Source organism: Diceros bicornis, chromosome X, assembly GCF_020826845.1.
Source record: "Diceros bicornis minor isolate mBicDic1 chromosome X, mDicBic1.mat.cur, whole genome shotgun sequence".
NCBI classification, from domain to species: Eukaryota; Metazoa; Chordata; class Mammalia; order Perissodactyla; family Rhinocerotidae; genus Diceros; species Diceros bicornis.
This window is the reverse complement of record NC_080781.1, coordinates 134,574,360-134,594,745: the sequence shown is the minus strand read 5'-3', so window position 1 is coordinate 134,594,745 and position 20,386 is coordinate 134,574,360. Positions and strand designations below refer to the sequence as shown.

At 39.4% G+C, this 20,386-nt stretch overlaps 1 long non-coding RNA gene across 1 annotated transcript in view; it reads right to left on the bottom strand.

Moving 5' to 3' along the window:
* Positions 1 to 5,622: 5,622 nt before the first annotated feature.
* Positions 5,623 to 20,386, bottom strand: part of LOC131400159 (uncharacterized) — a 59,295-nt gene continuing 44,531 nt past the window's right edge. Inside the window, exons 2-4 of the long non-coding RNA XR_009217352.1 lie at positions 11,745 to 12,024; positions 7,767 to 7,954; positions 5,623 to 7,569 (exon numbers count right to left, since the gene is read on the bottom strand). This is a non-coding gene — a long non-coding RNA (uncharacterized LOC131400159). The remainder of the gene's footprint in view (positions 7,570 to 7,766; positions 7,955 to 11,744; positions 12,025 to 20,386) is intronic.

Here is a 20,386-nt window from a genome sequence, read left to right as displayed (position 1 = left end):
TTAGCGGTTAAGTGCGTGCGCTCCTCTACTGGCGGCCCGGGTTTGGATCCTGGGCGCGCACCAATGCACCGCTTCTCCGGCCATGCTGAGGCCGCGTCCCACATACAACAACTGGAAGGATGTGCAACTTTGACATACAACTATCTACTGGGGCTTTGGGGAAAATAAAAGGAGGAGGATTGGCAATAGATGTTAGCTCAGAGCCGGTCTTCCTCAGCAAAAAGAGGAGGATTAGCATGGATGTTAGCTCAGGGCTGATCTTCTTCACAAAAAAAAAAAAGAACCCATCTTGAAGATACAAGAAGCTAGTAGGAGATGGAACCATATGTAAATTGAGGTTCCAAGCCACCCGTGCATGCTCCACTGTCCCATTGGACTTCACTTAGAAAACACAGGTTCAAAGATAAAATTATAAAGAATTTCAAATGGCAACCACAGAGCACTAAACCCCCAGCATGAGGCCCCCTTCCTGAGCATGAGACTCTGTGTAATTGCACTGGTCACACGCCTAAGACGTCTCTGCCTCCTGATGATCCTAATGTTCAGCCAGAATTGAGAACTACTGAGCTAGATACTGTAAGAGTTGGTGGTCAAGATGGTCTTGCTCAGACCAGCTCCTAGGCTACCAGAGCCCCCACCAAAAACCATGGATGGAGATACCGACCCAACAGTAGCTGAGAGGAGACCAGACTGGGTATCACTGCCTGAAACTGTCATTGTAGAGATCACAGCAAGGAAGCAGGGAGGTCAAGCCCTCAGCTTTATTTTATTTATTTATTTTTGTTTTTTATTTTTATTTGTTTTTACTGGGGAAGATTAGCCATGAACTAACACTTGTTGCCAATCTTCCTCTTTTTAGCTGAGGAAGATTAGTCCTGAGGTAACATCTGTGCCAATCTTCCTCCACTTTATATGTGGGTTGCTGCCTCAGTATGGCTGAGGAGTGGTATAGGTCTGTGCCTAGGATCTGAACCTGCAAACCCAGGCCACCGAAGCAGAGCATGCCGAACTTAACCACTACACTATGGGGCCAGCTCCTATTTTATTTTATTTTTTAAAGATCTAATTGGCTTTATTAGTGAAAAGAGTAAAGAGTTAGCCAGTGATGATTAGTTTTTTTTCTTTTTTGCAATTACTGATTACAGCTTTTAGTTGTTCACCCATGCATTGTTAAGTGTGCTGCTTAGGCAATATGTTATCTGACTCCCAGTAGGTTCCTATAGATAACATCTCCCTGGCACCTGGATCACCATGGTAATGGATGTTTGAGCTGTTTTTCAGGAATTAGGACCCCTTGTCCAGTTCAGGCCAGTTGAGACCACCAACCCATCAAGTGGGCCTGTGCAAATGATTGATAAGTGACCTTTTGATGTCAAGAGGCTAAAAACTCCACCCTCAGATCATGCTAATGCCCCCATTTTGTGAACATGCATCCTATGAAGAGGCATGAAGTTTGACTACACTTGAGCAGATCATCAATTACCTCACCTGTCCTCACCTCCAATAATCTATCTCCACACTTCAGATCACCTTGACCCCTACCCCATAAATATCCGAGTCCTCATTTTCGAGGAGGCAGATTTGAGACTCATTCTCCTGCTTCCTTACTTGGCTGCCTTGTGATTAAAACCCTCTGTCTGCTGCAATCTCCTCGTCTCAGTGATAGGTTTTCTGGATGACGGGCGAAAATGAACCGGGTTGGGTAACATTAGGTGATACATGAATTGAGAAGTATTCCATCTAGCAACTAGAAGGTGCTCCAAAGGGTTGTGCAAAATGGAAGGTTTTTACAGGAAGAAGGGTGGGGCAAGGAAGCTATTAGCAAAAGAAAAGAAAGGATTATTTTTGGGCCAGGACATCTTTCTTGGGGGTAGGGGCCAGCAAGGGTTTAGCATGCAGATTGCCTCTTCTTCCTCTAGGGGATGAAAAGGGCCTACATGACAGATTACCTTACTGGTGCTTGACCAGAAAATTCCAGACTGATTGATTAAGATTACATTTCTGGGATAGATTGAAACTGCAATTAGATAAGGTATTAAGTTTAGGTTTGGAATCATGGGCTTTAGCAAAAGTGACGCCATTTTTGGCCAGTGGTTTTCTTTTTAACAGTTCCCCCTTTTGATCAGATTCTCAGCCTAACTAAGAGATGTGATCAAAATTTAAGGCATTAGCACCACTCTCAGCTACTGCTCTGCAGCTTTGTTGATCCTTGGTGTGGCATGTGTTTGCTCTAGCCCCATGACATTCACAGGTCAAGGTTCCAGATTTACAAATTTTCAGTCATTCTCTTCTTTTCTTTTCCAACTGACATTCCAGTCTTAGGGAGATCACTTGTCAAAGCCTCAGTTTTAAAGAGAGTCTCTCATTCTTCTCTCTATCGGAGCCCACAGCCCTACCTCCGTGCCTGCTGGTTGCAAGTTGGCCTGCCCTGCCCAATGTGAGGGGTTTTAAGATACAGGTCATACACATCTAAGCAAATTGTGGGTGCCAGCTAAATCATGGAGGCCACCTCTCTCAGCTCCTTCTACTTTCACCTATTTTGCTCACCAGCAGGCCAGGCTCTTAGCAAGGACCTCTGAGGCTGCTTCAGGCAGCCATCTGGGCCTGGGTCTAGTGCTTATCAGCTGAATTCCAGAGTCAGAATGCACAAATCCTCTCACCTCTAGCCCCCCAGCATGACACAAGCTCCTCAAGGGGCTTCTTTCCTTTTTATTCAACCTTGATTTTTTTTAGAACCTTTAGCCTCTGTCAACTTCTGTACTTGGCACATAACAAGCACTCACTCAATATCTGTAGCCTGACTAATTTGCTTGCCTTTTGCCTGTTCATGGTTCAGTTCTTACATTCTCTCCCTTAACTTCCATCACCTTCCTTGGCTCCTTACTCAGGTGGAATTCCTTCCACCTCCTAGAATTCTCTTTATAACCTTTCTCCAGTATCCTAATGCCGCCTTTATGATACCAAAGTAACTATACCCACATTGCAGGGCAAAGATAAATAAAATGAGAACTTATACATATTGGGGGATTTATCACAGGCCCTTTCTGACATTTTGGCCCTGAAAGTCAGTACCCTGTGGAAGATGGACAAGTGCAGTGTCAAGAACTGGAGCTCTGGAATTTGAATCCTAAATCTGCCTCTTACCAGGTTTTCATGGGACCTTTGACAAGTTACTTAACATCTTTGTTATCAAGATTTGTTCTCTATCCTGCTTCCCTTCCTAGGAAACTGACTGATATAGATTGTATCAAGAGGCTTCACTGGCCTCTGGCTTATAGTTGGGTTTGGCCAGAAAGGAATCTGGCTAGTGATTAAATATTAGGAGAAGAGTGTAGTTTCCTCCTAGCTTCTTCCCTGTGGAGTCACCCCGTGGAGAGTTAGCTACGTCCCTTGACCAAACACCATTGCTCATCTCAAGGCTACCTGCTTTAGAGGTCTCTCCCTCTAGATGCTCTCTTTCTAAACTCTCCTTTCCTTCATCCCTTTGGGCCTGAGTGGCAGTGGTGGGATAACAGCTCCACTATACTAGCCCCTGGGCATTTCACTAGCCTTTGTGGCTTTCCTCTACTCTGTCTCCACCTTTTAAATAGTCCCTTTACTAAACCCTCCTCAAACTATCCTAATTTGAGTGTGCCATGATTCCTGTTAAGATCCTGAGTAATACTCACTTCCCTTGACTTTAAAATGGAGATAGTGGTACCTATATCACAGAATTGTTGTCAGAATTTAAATGAGACAAATTATATGAAAACATCCAGCAGTATCAGGCACAAAATAGATGCTGATTAACTCTCTTCTCACATTCTCTTCTTCAAAATCTATTTTTGTTGTGGGGTTTGAGTCCTGGCATTGCCACTTATGAGCTAAATAATTTTCAACAAGTTGTTTCACCACTCAGAACATTAGTTTCCACGTTTGTGAAATGGAGTTCATTTAACAAATTAATCCTACAAATATTAACTCAGCTTCTACTATGTTCTAAGGACTGTTCTGAATAGTGAGTTAAGACTACCTGTCTTGCCTACTTCACAGACTTATTGTAAAGATCAAAAAGGCAATGAGTCCTTAAATATCACAAACTACCAAAACTCACCCAAGATGAAATAGATAAACTGAACAATCCCATAATTATTAAAGAAACTGAATTTGTAGTTGAAACCTTCTGAAAAAGAAGTCTCAGGCCCAGATGATTTCACTAGCAAATTCTATACAACATTTAAAGGAGAAATAATACCAGTTCTACACAATATCTTCTAAAAAATAGAAAAGGAGAAAATGTTTCCCAACTTATTTAATGAGGCAAACAAAATACTATTACCAAAATCAGACAAATACAGTTTCAAAAAAGCAAACTACAGACAAATATCCCTCATGAATATAGACATAGAAACCCTCAACAAATATTATCAATCAAATACAGCAACAGACAAAGAAATAATACACCACAATCAAGCAGGGTTTATTATGGAATTACAATATTGGTTCAATAATAGAAAAATCAATCAATGTAATCTGTCGTATTAACAGCCTAAAGAAGAATAACTACATGATTATATCAATTGATGCAGAAAAAGCATTTGAGAAAAGTCAACATAAATTAGTCATAAAAATTCTCAGCAAATAGGAATAGAAGGAAACTTCCTCAACTTGATACAGATGTCTCCAAAAAACCTACAGATAACATCATACTTAATGGCAAAAGACTAAATGCTTTCCCCCTAAGGCCAGGAACAATGCAAAACATCCTTTCTCATCACCAATTCAACATCGTACTGAAAGTCTTAGTCAACGCAATAAGGAAGGAAAAATTTTAAAAAGGCATAAATATTGGAAAGGAATAAATAAAATTCCATTTGCAGGCAACATAACTGTCTACACAGAAAAATCACAGGGAATCTACCAAAAAAAATTCCTAGAAATAATAAGTGAGTTTACTAAGGTGGTAAGATACAAGGTCAACATACAAAAATCAATCATATTTCTACATACTCCCAATGTACCACTGAAAACTAAAATTCAAAAAATATATATACCATTTACAGTAACTCAAACAAAATGAAATACTTAGGTGTAAATATAGTAAAATTTGTACAGACTCGGTATGCTGAAAACCGTAAAACACTGATGAGAGAAATAAAAAAATATCTAAATATACAGAGAGATATACTGTGTTCATGGATTGAAAAAAACAACATAGTAAAAATGTCAATTCTTCCCAAACTCATCTACAGATTTAATGCAATTCCAATCAATATCCTAAGAGAACTTTTTTTGTATTTTCAGACAAGTGGGTTGTAAAATTTATTTTAAAAGCAAAGGAACTAAAAGAGCTAAAATCATTTTGAAAAAGAAGAATAAAGTTGAAGGAATAACACTATCCAATTTTAAGACTTACTATAAATCTACACTAATCAAGACAATGTGGTATTGGCAAAGGGAAGGAGCCATAGATCAATGAAATAGAACAGAGTCCAGAAACAGACTCACATAAATATGGCCAATTGATTTATGACAATTGCAAAGGAAATTCAATCGAGAAAAGATAGTATTTTCAACAAATGGAGCTGAAATAATTTTATATCCATACACAAAAAATATAACCTTGACCTAAACCTCACACCTTATACAAAAATTAACTCAAGGTAGATAGTTGATCCAAACTTAAAACATAAAACTATAAAACTTTTAGGAAAAAATCATTCAAGAAAATGTTCATAACCTTGGGTTAGGTAAAGAGTTCTTAGATATGACATCAAAAGCATGATCTATAAAAAAGAAGTTGACAAATTGGACTTCATCAAAATTTACAAGTTTTTCTCTGCAAAAGACACTGTTAAGAGAACGAAAAGACAAGTACAGACTGGGAGAAAATATTTTGAAACCATATATCTGATACAGTACTTGAATCTAATATATAAAGAACTCTCAGAAGTCAAGCCTTTATCCTCCTAACCACAAGATTGTTCTGATTCAACCTGTACCCGTTGAGCATGTGCTCTGGGCCAGACCTAGTGCTGAATACTTTCACACCCAATGTCTCACTGAGTCCTTATACCAACCCTTAGAGGTAGGTAGTGATTATTATCTCCATTTTAGGATGAGAAAACTGAGGCATCAGTGGTAAACAGGGAACAAATAAGAAGCTTGATGGGAAATTGGATAATAAGGCATTTCAATCTTAATCCTAGATTACACCATTGTGATTTCTCATTATGAGGCCATGTTACGGTTCATGGAGTTAGTAAGGATTTTTAGAAAGAAGAAAAGTTTTCACTGGAATAAGTGGTACTCTACATAGGGGAAACTTGGCCATCTGAATTGAGCCCAAATTAAGGGTATTTGCCCAAGTTGTTGGCTTCCATGCCTGAAAGATACAGCAGGAGAGACATCAGGTGATTAAAGGAAAGACTTTCTAGCTGACCAGGGGCCTCCATTTTTCAACATATTGATGAGGGAGTTCATGGAGTCTTCCCCTGAAGGAGAAGGGATATTCTCAAAAGTTTCTTTCAGATTAAGAGAGAAGAGAAAATGGGGAAAGTAAAACAGAGAAGTGAAGGAAAGATATCCAAAATGCCATTTCTTCTGCTTTAGCAATGTCAGTTCAATACATTATCATGTCTTCCCTCTTGCCTCCTTTCTAATTTCACTCTTTAGATCACAGAAAAAGTATTTAGCTTCATTACTATCATTAAGACATGATCATTAGTGTGAATCACAGGGTCAAAAAGCCCAAGTGCCTTTTGGGAAATCCAACTTGACCAGGTTTTTTCTTCCTCAGCCTCATAATATGAACAGTGATGTGGTGATGGATAATTTGTCTATCCAGGATCATCAACCCCACTGAACCTTTTAAACACCTATCAAAACTGGTGTTGATGAATGGAAATACTGTTTTCAATTTTAAATAGATATTATGGCATAAACAATCCAACATCAGACATCATTCTAGTAACCAAAGGCCAAACCAAAAGGGGCTACACAAGTGTAAAGAAGGCCCCCGTGTTAGGGAGAGTTTGAACTACATATCCTTCATTGTAAAGGTTTTCCATTTGACAGAAGCAGATTTAAAACAGGCTCTTTGCAATTCATTTGGGGCTTTAAGAAAGGTGGAAAACTTTAAAAAGGCACACTTTATTCTAAAAACCCTTTGTTGGACACCTGTATACATACAAAAATGACAACCAATAGCAAGAATAAAGGTTTTATCTCATTTCCACAGGACATTTTCCTGAATATGCCTCCAATCAGCAGTACTCTACCTCTGGAATCCCAAGCTCAACTTGTATCTAAGCACTATCAAATGAAAAGGAGATAATAAAATTACTAGTGTGTTGCAAGGTGATTAAATTTACATAATGACTCTGGATTTGATTAAATGCCAGATCTCCCCTCCAAAAAAATTACCTGTAGAGGCATTAAATCTTACAGATACACACTTCACTGAGTTTATGCTTTATCCACAGAAGCTCCGGTTTATCTTAGCAGAGATTACTGCCATCCCTCCACAGAAACACAGCATGCAGGTAATGCTTGGAAGCTTATTCAGTAGAGTGGCAGGGATTCATGCAGCTGATTTTCAGAATAAATATCAGAAAAAATGTGAGAGAGACAGTTATTGTGTTCATCTAGAGAAAAGACCATACCACAGACTCAGAGACAGACATTTCTACTCTATCAAAAATGAAATGGCTTCTTAAAATGCCATCCAAATATGTTCTCCTGAAACCTAAGGCTTTCCTCCCACTAACAAACACTATGGAGCTCACCTTGGGCTTGCCCTTCCTGGAACATACTGGTGAGGAATTAGGCCATGGTGTGCCAGATTTGGAATCCACTCTTGTCAAGTAGGTAGGTGACAATGCATGTTCTCTCATCCTAAATATTATCCCAGATGAGGATTGCCTAGTGGCGTATTTTCTCATTGCTCAGTTGCTGCATGGCCCTGGATGGCAGTCTTTGAAATAAAAAAATTCACATAAATAAGTCAAAAACCTATGCATTATATTCATGACAGGATCAAAGCAAAAAGCACCATGATACAGCTTCCAGAATACCTGTCATACCTATTGAAAGAGATTACACAGCAAAAGTGCTCTTAAATATTATTTGCCTCTAGGGCCGGCCCTGTGGCTTAGAGGTTAAGTGCGCGCACTCTGCTGCTGGCGGCCTGGGTTCGGATCCCGGGCGCGCACCGACGCACTGCTTCTCCAGTCATGCTGAGGCCGCGTCCCACATACAGCAACTAGAAGGATGTGCAGCTATGACATACAACTATCTACTGGGGCTTTGGGGGAATAAAATAAATAAATAAATAAAATTAAATATTATTTGCCTCTAGACCAAGCAGTTGGAAAGGGGCTGGTACCAGCTCAGAAAGTAACGTCTTACCATCGTACAATAGAACATTAAGAAAAAATAAACAAATGGGACTACGTCAGGCTAAAAAGCTTCTACATGGCAGAGGAAACCATAAACAAAATGAAAAGACAACCCACCAACTGGGAGAAAGTATTTGTAACTCATATATCCAACAAGGAGTTAATATCCAAAATATATAAAGAATTCATACAACTCAACAACAAAAAAAACATACAACCTGATCAAAAAATGGGCAGAGGATATGAACAGACATTTTTCCAAAGAAGATATACAGATGGCCAACAGGCACATGAAAAGATGTTCAACATCACTAATTATTAGGGAAATGCAAATCCATACTACAATGATATATCACCTCATACCTGTCAAAATGGCTATTATTAGCAAGATAAGAAATAACAAGTGTTGGAGAGGATGTGGAGAGAAGGGAACCCTCATACACTGCTGGTGGGAGTGCAGACTGGTGCAGCCACTATGGAAAACAGTATGGAGATTCCTCAAAAAATTAAAAATAGAAATACCATATGATCCAGCTATTCCACTTCTGGGTATTTATCCAAAGAAGATGAACACACTAATTCAAAAAGATATATGCACTCCTATGTTCATCACATCATTATTCACAATAGCCAAGACTTGAAAGCAACACAAGTGCCCATCACTGGAAGAATGGATAAAGAAGATGTGGTATACACACACACACACACACACACACACACACACACACAATGGAATAGTATTCAGCCATAAAAAAGACAAAATCATGCTATTTGTGACAACATGGCTGGACCTTGAGGGTATTAAGCTAAGTGAAAAAAGTCAGACAGAGAAAGACAAATACCATATTATTTCACTCATATATGGAAGATTAAAACAACCACCACCACCACAAGCAAACACGTAGACACAGAGAATAGATTGGTGGTTACTGAGGCGAAGGGGAGAGGGAGGAGGGTGAAAGGGATAAAGGGGCACATATGTATGGTGATGGATAAAAACTAGACTATTGGTGGTGAGCACAATACAGAAGCTGAAATATAATAATGTACACCTGACTTTTGCATAATGTTATAAACCAATGTGACCTCAATAAAATAATTAATAAAAAGAAAAAGAAAAGGGACTGTAGCATCAGCATGTTGTCCATTCACTTCAGTCAGAGAAAATAAATTACTTCTCTACCATGACTGATGTAAACTAGTCATTCCACACATTCCTAGCTTCAGTATCAGGCAGAGTTTTTGCTGGGCAAATACAGAAATCTAAACTCCACCAAAGTTCCTGGTGTTGTTCAATGTTCTATGCATCCATCCCTTTCAAGGAATCCTACTGTTTGCTATTTAATGTGCATCAATCCCTTGCCAGTCATGCACAAAGATTTAGAGGTAGCTATTCCACCTACAGTGCACCGGCACCACATCCAGTTAAGGTAAGACTCAGGGCTCAGGTCATTGCATTATCGTTAAGTTGTAAAGAGTTAATCACAATTGTGGCAGGCAGGTTGCCTCAGCAACCTAAAACAGCACTTGAGCATATGTCCGACCGACAGTACTTACAAAATAACCTTTTAAAAAGTGCCATTATTGGGCTATTTTTCAAGTGTGCAACAATTTGAATGTAAAAAGACCAAATTTCCAGTTGCCAGCACAAAGTAAGGACTATAAACTAGTGGATTAACATTTTCTAGGCATCTGTTATAGCCCTTAAAAATATGTGTGAGTGCAATAAATAAATAGTTTTAAAGGACACAGGATGTCTTTTAGTATTTTTAAAAATCTTATTATTTGTTAATTTTTATAATAATCATTTGGAAGGCTAAAATTGAAATTTGTTTCCCTGCAAAATGTTTTTCTTTATCACACTGGTTTATTATGGAAGAGTTGCTGTGAGTTATGAAACTGGCTTGTTCCATTTTTCTTTAAAAAATAATCCCCAGGGAACTCAGGGAATTAAACTCATAAATTTAATTTCAATATCTGGTAAGCCATGAGGACAATTATTAAGGCAGTCATTTATGAGTACCTAGGGGAAATCCGAGTGATAAACAGTAGTCAATATGGATTCTTCAAACACAAATCATGCCAAACGAAGCTAATTCCTGTTCACGATAGGATGACAAGCTGAACGGTGAAAGAGGATGGAGAAAAGTTAACATATCTTAGAGAGAGAAGCATCTGATATAATTTAATCTGACATTCTTATAGGAATACCAGAGAAAGACAATAAATAGAGCTAGTAAAAGAGAAACTTGATGGAACAGCTAGAACCGGTTTGGTATAAGTTCAAAGTGAGTGGAACCGATGACAGAGCAGGATAAATTTCAAATGCAATACCACTCAGATCATGAATAACCACTCTTGGGTTATATCAACATGGATTGTAATCTTAGTCAGTATAATCAAAGTACATGTAGTTACATATACTATTGGGGAGAGAAATAAATTAAATGCATTATTGATATATTGAAGCTATTTAAATCAATCCCATGTGGTGTGTTTTTTAAAGTCCAATATTTCTCATATAGAGAATCTTCATCAAATGAATACGAATGTAACTGGAAGGTATCTGTCTGTACAAAAAGACCACTGAGAAAGACCCAGAGGCTGTGATGATAGGGAAGAGATTCCTCTATGATTGGGGGTGGTGGGATAATCCAAGACTTCTTTAGTCTACAAAGCAAGTCCAAACCCTTTGCCTAGTATCAAGGCTCTTCATAAACTGGGTCAGACTCACCTCTCTAGCTGTATTCTGTACTGCTCTCCACCTTACCAGACCAATCACCATTCCCTGGGCTTTCACACCTGTAGGGTATGTGATTCCTCAGCCTAAACTGTCTTTTACCTCAATGTCTTCTTGTAATAGTCTTATCAATTCTTTAAAACCAAGCTCAAAAGCCTCTTTCAAACATAATCTTTCCAGATTCCCTAACTAAATTTAATTTTTCACTCCTCCAATACTCCCATAGCACCTTGTTTAAACTTTTGTATATACCTTTATTATCGTCTTCCCTGTATGAGAATTAACAGTGTACATGTTGATTTCCCTGTTAGACTGTGAACTCCTATACATGTGAGAGTCATGTCTTATTCATTCTTTATCTTTTTCATAGCAGGCATTCAACAAATATTTGTTGAATTGAATTGGATTGGAACTGAAATAAACACATCATCTAGACATTTATTATTGAGAAAATCCCACAATTCCTGGGCAATTGCTAGTGGTTTGGCGTTTCTCTTTCCAGATTTGCAGGTTTATTTTCCAGTGCTTGGAATAAAATAAAACAGAATAACTAAAAACCTGAAAATAAGTAAATAAATGAATACTCTTCCAACCATTCAATTTCTGAAGAAATAAAAGGTATTTACCTGACATCTGGGATGACATTTCTGTTAAATTCCGAGGCACTTAGAAATTCCCAATTCAGTGACTGGGCCACGACCACATCCAGATTCTGAATCCACAAAGCGTGAAGGCAAGGTAGTTGGAGAATCAGGACTGGAGACCATCAAAAATAGGAGACCGGGATAGAAATCATCTCCTAGTTACCATGTACCTTCCCTTAGACGCCTCATTCAGATAAATCTGAATTCAAAGAGGTAACACCCAGGGCGGGCAGTATTGATAGGGAAAACGGAAAACTCTGATCTGGAAAAATAAAATAAAAGACCGTTTCCCTCTTGTATATTGGTGTTTTGGGTCAAAGTAAGGGTTGCTAGCCTGTATCTCTAACTGAAGTGGAGCATGAAGAGATTAAACAAAAAAATACCCAATAGCTACTGATTCTGCCTAAGGTCTTATAACAGTATTACACAGGAGGGACTGTGGAGCTTCATAATGTGGGAATCTCTTTTCAGCTTGAATTATAAGCAGGAAGTGCTTCTTTCCACCCAAGATCCCTCCCATGGTTTAGCTTGTAAGAAAATGCTATTCCAGCATGAGAACTCAACGCCACCCTCTTGCACGGAGCCTGGCCTGCAGCACATACTCAGGGAGTGGCTGTTGTGGCTTGCCCTTAGAGAATCAGAAAGGCTAGGGCTGTTCTGTGTAATTGGCTAGCCAAGACACACTTGGTGACTTAAGGGAGGCAGTGCATGTGCTGGTTAAAAGCACAGCTTCTGGGTCAGATGAACCTGGGTTCAAATTCCAGCTCTTCTAACTACTAGCTGTGTGACCTTGGACAATGTCCTTAACATTTCTGTTCCTCCTCTGTCATTTGGGGATAATTATGACACAGCCCTTGTGAGTTTGTTGTGAGGATTAGAGGAAACGAGGCACACAAGTCTGATGTACAATAAATGCTCAAATAAGGGTGAGCTAGAATTAGCAGTTCTTTGTGGGAGAAGTCACATTGCACATGGGCAAATGAAAACTAGCGAGGATAGAACATGTCCAAATAAGCAAGAACTTTATAGTTAATGAGGCCAGACCAAAAAATATAGGCTGAAGCTGAAGGAGAAAACTCTTATGAAAAGGAGAAAAGCAACTGTCATCAAGTGTTGGGACAAGCTCTGGAGACTGGTTTGGGAGCTACCTTGAGAGTAGTCTAAGGCCAGAGTAGATACATGGGTGCAGGGATAGAAACTGATCAAGCTAATTTTTATTTCTCTGAAGCATTGTCAGGTCATTGGAATCCTTCAAGTGTCAGAATGCATAACTGGGTAATACCCCCAATATAGAGAAAAGTAAAGGAAACCTGAGGACAGTGAATGAAAACTGAGTTCATACATTCGAAATTGGCCATCTTTAGTGCCCTTTATAGAAAACTCATCAAAACCTCAGAGCTTTCCTAAAGTTATGTTTCAACCATGCAGCCTTAAAGGGAATCAGCAGGACTGCATGTGCTAACATGGAAAGTATACTAAGATATACATGGAAGTCGATTTACAAAACTATTTTCAGCATGCTCCAATCAATGTTTCCTGAAAAAGCATATATGTATGTGTATATATGTACCTATGTGCATATATATGCATGAATGTATACATACATACACACATTTATGTGCATAGAAAAGTTCTGGAAGGATACACAAGAAATTGTTACTGATGAGTATGCCTAAGGAGTGAGACTAGGGGCTTGAAGGAGCTCTTCTTTTCATTTTATATCCCTTTGTACTGCTTGTATTTTTACCATGAATATGTATTACCTTTATAATTTAAAAAGGAACAAGACTAGAAAAGAATAACTCTAAAAACTCAGAATATTGTACAGTACTGTGCACAAAGTAGAACTCAGTAAATGCTTGAATGAGTGGATGAAAGTCACTCAATCACCTCATCAGTTGGTATATGAGAAGGGAGAAAATGATATAAAAAGAAGAGAAAAGAAACAAGAGGGGAGAATAGAGAGATCACAGAAGCAACCTGGAACAGTTTTCACTACCTCAAAAGACGAAAAAAGTAGAAGGAAAGCCACCAAAGGAAAGAGCTGATAAGTACCTTCCCCTCTCCAGTGATGCCTATTGGCTTTGCAAATACTGTCTGCAGATCTGTGAGAGGGTGTAAACAGAAGGCTCTTTAAGGAGCTGATCAAAGCTGTGCTGTGCTCCAAATAGGGAAGGTGCAGAGCAGAGGTTAACGTCCTCCACGTGGCCATGAAAGATGCTTTGCTATGATGCATCGCAGTGAGGAGCCCAGGGACTCCATGAAAGTACAGTAAAACATCCCATATTGCTAATAATATGTGCCATTTTCAGAACACTGCTTTCCCAAATATGATAGTTTATTATTAAATGCCTTTCCACAAAGAAGAGGAGAAATTAATGGTAGAAAATCCTACCAGGTTATCCACTCTCTCCTAGAAGGCCTAATGCAGACTTTATTCCACCACATAAATCCTAATGCTTTCAATGATGTATAAGGGGGATTTATACTAATAAATCCTACATGGAAAGCACAGGCACAAAGCAGTGATACCGAATGCAACAGAAAGAGAGGCCCCTTTACTGATTTCTCTTGATGCATTATTCCAAAGTGGTTATGAATTGCTAGCATGTTTTTTAATTTATATTTTTAAAAAGAATTACAACCTCAAAGTGGTATATATATACAATGGAATACTACTCAGCCATAAAAAAGACGAAATTTTGCCATTTGCAACAACATGGATGAACCTTGAGGGCACAATGCTAAGTGAAATAAGTCAGACAGGAAAAGCCAAATCATGTATGATCTCACTCATATGTGGAAGATAAAAACAACAACAACGAACACATAGACACGGAGAATAGATAGGTGGTTACCAGAGAGGAAGGGGGGAGGGAGGAGGGCAAAGGTGGTAAAAGGGCACATGCGTATGGTGACGGATGGCAACTAGACTTTGGGTGGTGAACACGATGTAGTCTACACAGAAATCAAAATGTAATGATGCACACCTGAAATTTACGTAATGTTATAAACCAATGTGACCTCAATAAAAAAAAGAAAAAAAATAATTACAACTTCACTGAAAGTTTAATTGATGAACCTATCAGAATCAAGTTAAAACAAATGAACACATATGCCGTTTTCATTAATCAATTCAATTTAGTACACTCATGGGGGATAAGCAAATTCCTGAGCAAACATGGGGAGAAATAGGGAGATCTGGTCCTGCAGCAATCAGTGTGCCTTTATTTTGACAAGGGCAAACACTCTTTGGCCAAGGTGGTAAGGTGATTGGACTGAGTGCAGCAGCTTTCTTGCTATTAAACAAGTCCATAGGAAAGCAAATTTGCTCTTCAAAAAAACCCATTTCACTGATCATCTTCAATTTTGTGATTTAGCAATGAGGGCCCTTATAAATATGTTTTCTATTTTATTTCACTATACTTTTCAGACTCTTCTATTTTCCTTCCTTTACTATCCAGCTGTGAAAAATAGGACTCTTCCTAACTTGAGGACAATTACTCACCAAATGGCCGACAGAAAAAGCACAACGGGAATACAGATTTCTCTTTATCAAACAACCTTTCTCTTTCCTTCTCCTTTTTTTTTCTTCCTTATTTATTGCCTGGAGATCTGAATGCTAGGCCTGTCTGTGCCACCAACTTGCTATGTGGCCTGGGGAAGTGGTTCCTCTTCTCTCAGGCTCATTCTCCTCATCTGTACAATGGGAAGCTAGACCAAATGAGCACTAACTTTCAATGGCATTGAGTCTATTACGCCTGAGTGAGAAGACCCTCAGAAGTCCTTTATGACCCCATTATCAACCTGACAGAGCTAGAGGCCCTCTCTAGTCAGATCCTCACCCCCTGGTGGAGGATGCTCAGCCTTCAGTACTCCTCTCATTGGAGTAAAGCTTCTCTGACATAAAGGTGAGGGCCTTCCACTTAGGCTCTGCGTTGACCTCTCCAGGATCTGAGTCGACAGAGGTTTTGCCAACCAACCTCTATGGTGCAATAGATAACTCACTTAGTAGACTTAGTGGACACTCAATTAATTCTTTGTGATTGACTGACAACTTCGATAAAAGAACTCCTAACTACAACTCACTCAAGGCTCTCCATGATCCTGCAGTTGTCCCTGCTCTAAGCTACACTGCCATCTTCATGGTATCTGTTTCAGTCAGAGTTCTCCAGAGACACAGAACAAATAGGATAGATTATAGATATAGATATAGATATAGATATAGATATAGATATAGATATAGATACATATATAGATATAGATATTGATGTGTATATGCACATACCTATAATATATAAATATGCATATAAACACACATATAAACACATATATATACACATATACATGTATATAAAAATACATATATACATATCATTTATGTATGTGTGTGTGTGTGTGTATATATATATATATGTAGAGAGAGAGAGAGAGAGACAGGGAGAGAGAGAGATTTACTTTAAGGAATTGGCTCATGTAATTGTAGGGGCTGACAAGTCTGAAATTGGTAGCGTAGGCCAACAGGCTAGAAATTTAGGTAAGAATTGATGTTGCAGTCTTGAGTCCAAAATATGCAGGGCTAGCCAGGCAGACTGGAAATTCAGGAAGGGTTTCTATGTTACAGTCTTGAGGCTGAATTCCTTCTTCTTTGGGAAACCTCACTCTTTGATATTAAGACCTTCAACTGATTGAATGAAGCCCACCCACATTACAGTGGGAAATTTACTTTACTCAAAATCAACTGATTTAAATGTTAATCACATCTAAAAAAATACCTTCACAGCAACATCTAGACTAGTATTTGGCCAAACAACTGGGCACCATAGCCTAGCCAAGTTGACACATGAAATTAATCATCAAAGTGTCCAAATACAGCCTGCCTTTGCTGCTCACCTAGGCCACTTACTATTCTCCTTTGAACTGGGTTTACCTTGGGCTAGCTGATACTGGCCTTGTACCCTTTTCCTGGTCCCTAAATCCTGCCAGATCTTATAAGAATAGTCCTTCACATTTGGTCTACTCTTCTCCTACCCTATTATTAACTGCTTCCAAAATAACTTCAGTCTAAGCTGCAAGACCAGCAACAGCAGGCACCAAATAAAAAGAAGTCAGTAGCCCCTGTGCTCTAGCTCAGGAAATTCCTCTCCACTTAGGAAATTCCTCTCCTTCAAACTTCCCCATGCATTGGCTCTGCTGGCTCCCCAAAGCACTTGGCTTTGTGTACTGTCTCTCTAGTCTCATCTGGCTCCATGTAAGGCCATTTGCCTTATTTCTGACCTGTTATTCCCTCAGGACACTGATCCCAATCTTTGTTATCTACCAACACTGGGCAAGAGGTTCCATATCTATGGCCCCCACCCATCTGGGAAGGAAGGTGGGATAATCTGCATGATGCATTACAGTTCTTAAAACACTTTCACATCCACTATCCACTAACTGGTATTCTTGACACCATCCTGAGAGCTTATAAATGAGAAAAGATATTATCTCCACAAAGCCTCATTTGGCAGATGAGGAAATTGAGGTTCAGGAAGAGTGAGTCCTCAGCAAAAGGGCAGGTAGCTAGCCTGCACACATGCCCCTGCTATGTGTGCCGAGACTCTGGGTTATTTCATCAAGCCGGAAGCACCTCTGCAAAGAGTTGAGTAGTACTAGGCTGACTATTAACAATAACAATGTCACCTTAGATTCACATGCAAGTTTGCTTCCAAAAAGATCACAAAGGCATTTTTTACCTTTCACCTAATTATCTCTTGCTGGCTCAAAAATTCCCAACAGCATCCCTTCTCCCTATCTTAGGCTATAGAGATACAGAAATTCTCCCTCATTGTCCATCTTAGAATTTTAACTTGAATTTAGCCTACAAAATTATTGACTGAAAAGTTTTGCAAGGCTGTTTGTTAACCAGCATGTAGTGAGTCTGGACATAGTTGCTTCCATCCTGAGGGATGGGCCTTGGTAGGGCAACCTGGCCCAAGGAATGCCCATACAGACTTTGTAGGCTATAACTGGAAACTTACTGGGTTTAGGATAGACCAGCCTGGGGTTATCCAGAACACAGAGACCAGGAAGGCCTAAGAGGGTTTTGAAAGTAGGGTCTCCAATGAGATATGAGAAGTAGAAGCTAATAGTCAGTGTCAGGAAGGCCCAGAAGTGAGTAACAGGACAATGTCCCTACAAAGCAGATAGAGCACACCTTAAGAGGGCCTGGTAACAAGCAGTAGACAGAGGTCCAGGCAAGGCAGGCAGCAGCTTCAGTGAGGGCCAGCAGTAAGCAACAAGGGGCTGTGCTGGACAGTGGGCTATGAGGAATCGTGGAGTCTTGAATACAAGCCATAGACAGAGATCTCTGAAGACAGGCTGGTGGGCAAATCCAGAGAGTTCTGTCAGTGGCCAAGCTCAGACCTAAAGAAGATTGAAAAGAGAAACATAATTCTTGTCTTCAAAGGACAAGGACACAAAGTATAAAGCTAAAGCAGGGACCCAGGCTCTCAGGTAAAAGAGAGTGGATAACAGACAAGGAATGATCTCCTGTATGTGGAGGAGAAGGCAAGAGGTTTGTCACAGGAAGTCATCAAGAATCTATTTATTAGGACTGAGGCACCAAGTCTGAGAAGAACTTATAGCTACACTGCCTCACTGACCCTGGCCCCTTTAAATCTCCCTTGACTACAGACAGGAAGGGGCTCAGAGCCTTGCTGAGGGGGTGGGGTGGAGTTGAGGTGATGGCCTACATCTGCAGGTCACATAGGCCCAGCTGTAGGTAAAGGAGTACTGAGGGAGTGTGAATCCAGTAATAAATCCCCTTATAGGGCTTGTGGAGTGAAGAGAATACTTCCCTAAGCAGAGGAAAATCTGTAAGGAAATCCCAGCTGTACATGTCACCACCCCTCTGATCCAGGGATCCTGGGATGTGGATCTTTCTTTCTCATTCCATACGGTGTCAGTAAGTACCCCCCAGAGCCAAAGCAGGGAGAAACATAACCCTAAATATTCCAGAATCCTAGAATGGAAGAGCTGAAAGAGTTCAGCCCCCAGCACTAAAAAAATTGAGAACCTAAGACCCAGAGTCACTTTAGAGACCTGCCCAAGATTCCATAATGATTTAATAAAAGAGGCTGAGACTTAGGTTTCCTGACTTTCAGCCTGAGGTTCTTTCCACTAAACCCCAAAGATGAATATTCCAACACCCACGCAAATCTGAAGATAGCTTTATAATAGCCCAATTTCCATCTGTGCCTTGGACAATCAAGCTGATTTATCTCATTTGGTTTCAAAACACACATTTATAGATGTAGATCTAGGGGGTAGGGGGACTTCAGCAGCCGTCATATATAATAAATTAACTTTCCTTCCAAAGCCTGACTTATTTTGTCATTTGAAAAATAAAGGAAATACCTACAATATGCACCCCACCACAAAGTGTGCTATATTTAGTAAATTTCAGTAGCATGTTAATCTCAAAATTCCAGTATTTCCCCGTTGCTATAGTTATGGCATCTGGTTAAATCAGAGTTCAGAAGCTGTGGGCAATGCTAACACTGATCCCAGCCAACTTTGTGTTTTGTTTCTAATGCAGGACGATGAAAATGGGAGCAAAACAATTACTTTCTCTCCCAACCCCTCCCAGGAGCAAAGCCCCTTAGATAGTCTGGGTTAGACAACATATTAACTCCCCAACTAGCACCAATACAACTGGAGCAGTGAGTCCCAAGGTACTGACTTGATGATACAAGCAGCTCCAGGTCTATCACTGGGAGTTATGCATTCAGGATGTGCTAGTATGCCAAATCTGTAATTTGTTCAACCAGAGAATTTTGATGCCTAGAATAGCTGGATGCTTGAGTGTCAATTTCTTTTACAAACATACCATTTGAAGATTCCTGGAGAGGACAAAATGAGGGCTTTCAAATAGAGTCATCACTTTGGCTACACAGCTTTCCATTTTTTTTTTTTTTTTACTGAAGTATAGTTGACATACAATATTATATTAGCTTCAGGTGTACAACATAGTGATTTGACATTTATATACATTACGAAATGATCACCATGATAAATCTAGTAACCATGTGTCACCATAAAAAGTTATTGCAATATTATTGACTATATTCCCTATGCTGTCACAGCTTCCCATTTTTGAATTTTCATTTTGAACCCCTATTATTTGAGGGCTTCTTTTACTTGCTTTTCAAGAGAAATTATCTTAGACAGGTTTCTTAGGTCTCCATATTGGGCCCATTAATGGGCTCTCACCTCTCTACACAGCCCTCTATTTCCATGACTCTGAAGAGTGACTTGATCTCCAAATGTTATTTTGAACATTTATGGGCCATCATAAATATACATGACAGAGTATTTCCAAAGTTGTAACAATAAAATCAATATTGTATAAATTATGGCATGGATTTATAATGGCAGACTATCTTATAGGATTGGAATGTAGAGCTAAGTCCATTTTTTTAAAGCGCATTAAGCAAGTTTTCTATAATCCTGTCTCTTAAATGTTAATTTTCTCTTCAAATTTGGTATGTTTTATGCGTATACATTTTCTGGAAAATATGATCTATATCTGAGTTTAAACGGACTTTTCAAAAAATCATTCATACTCACCTACTGGGATAGTT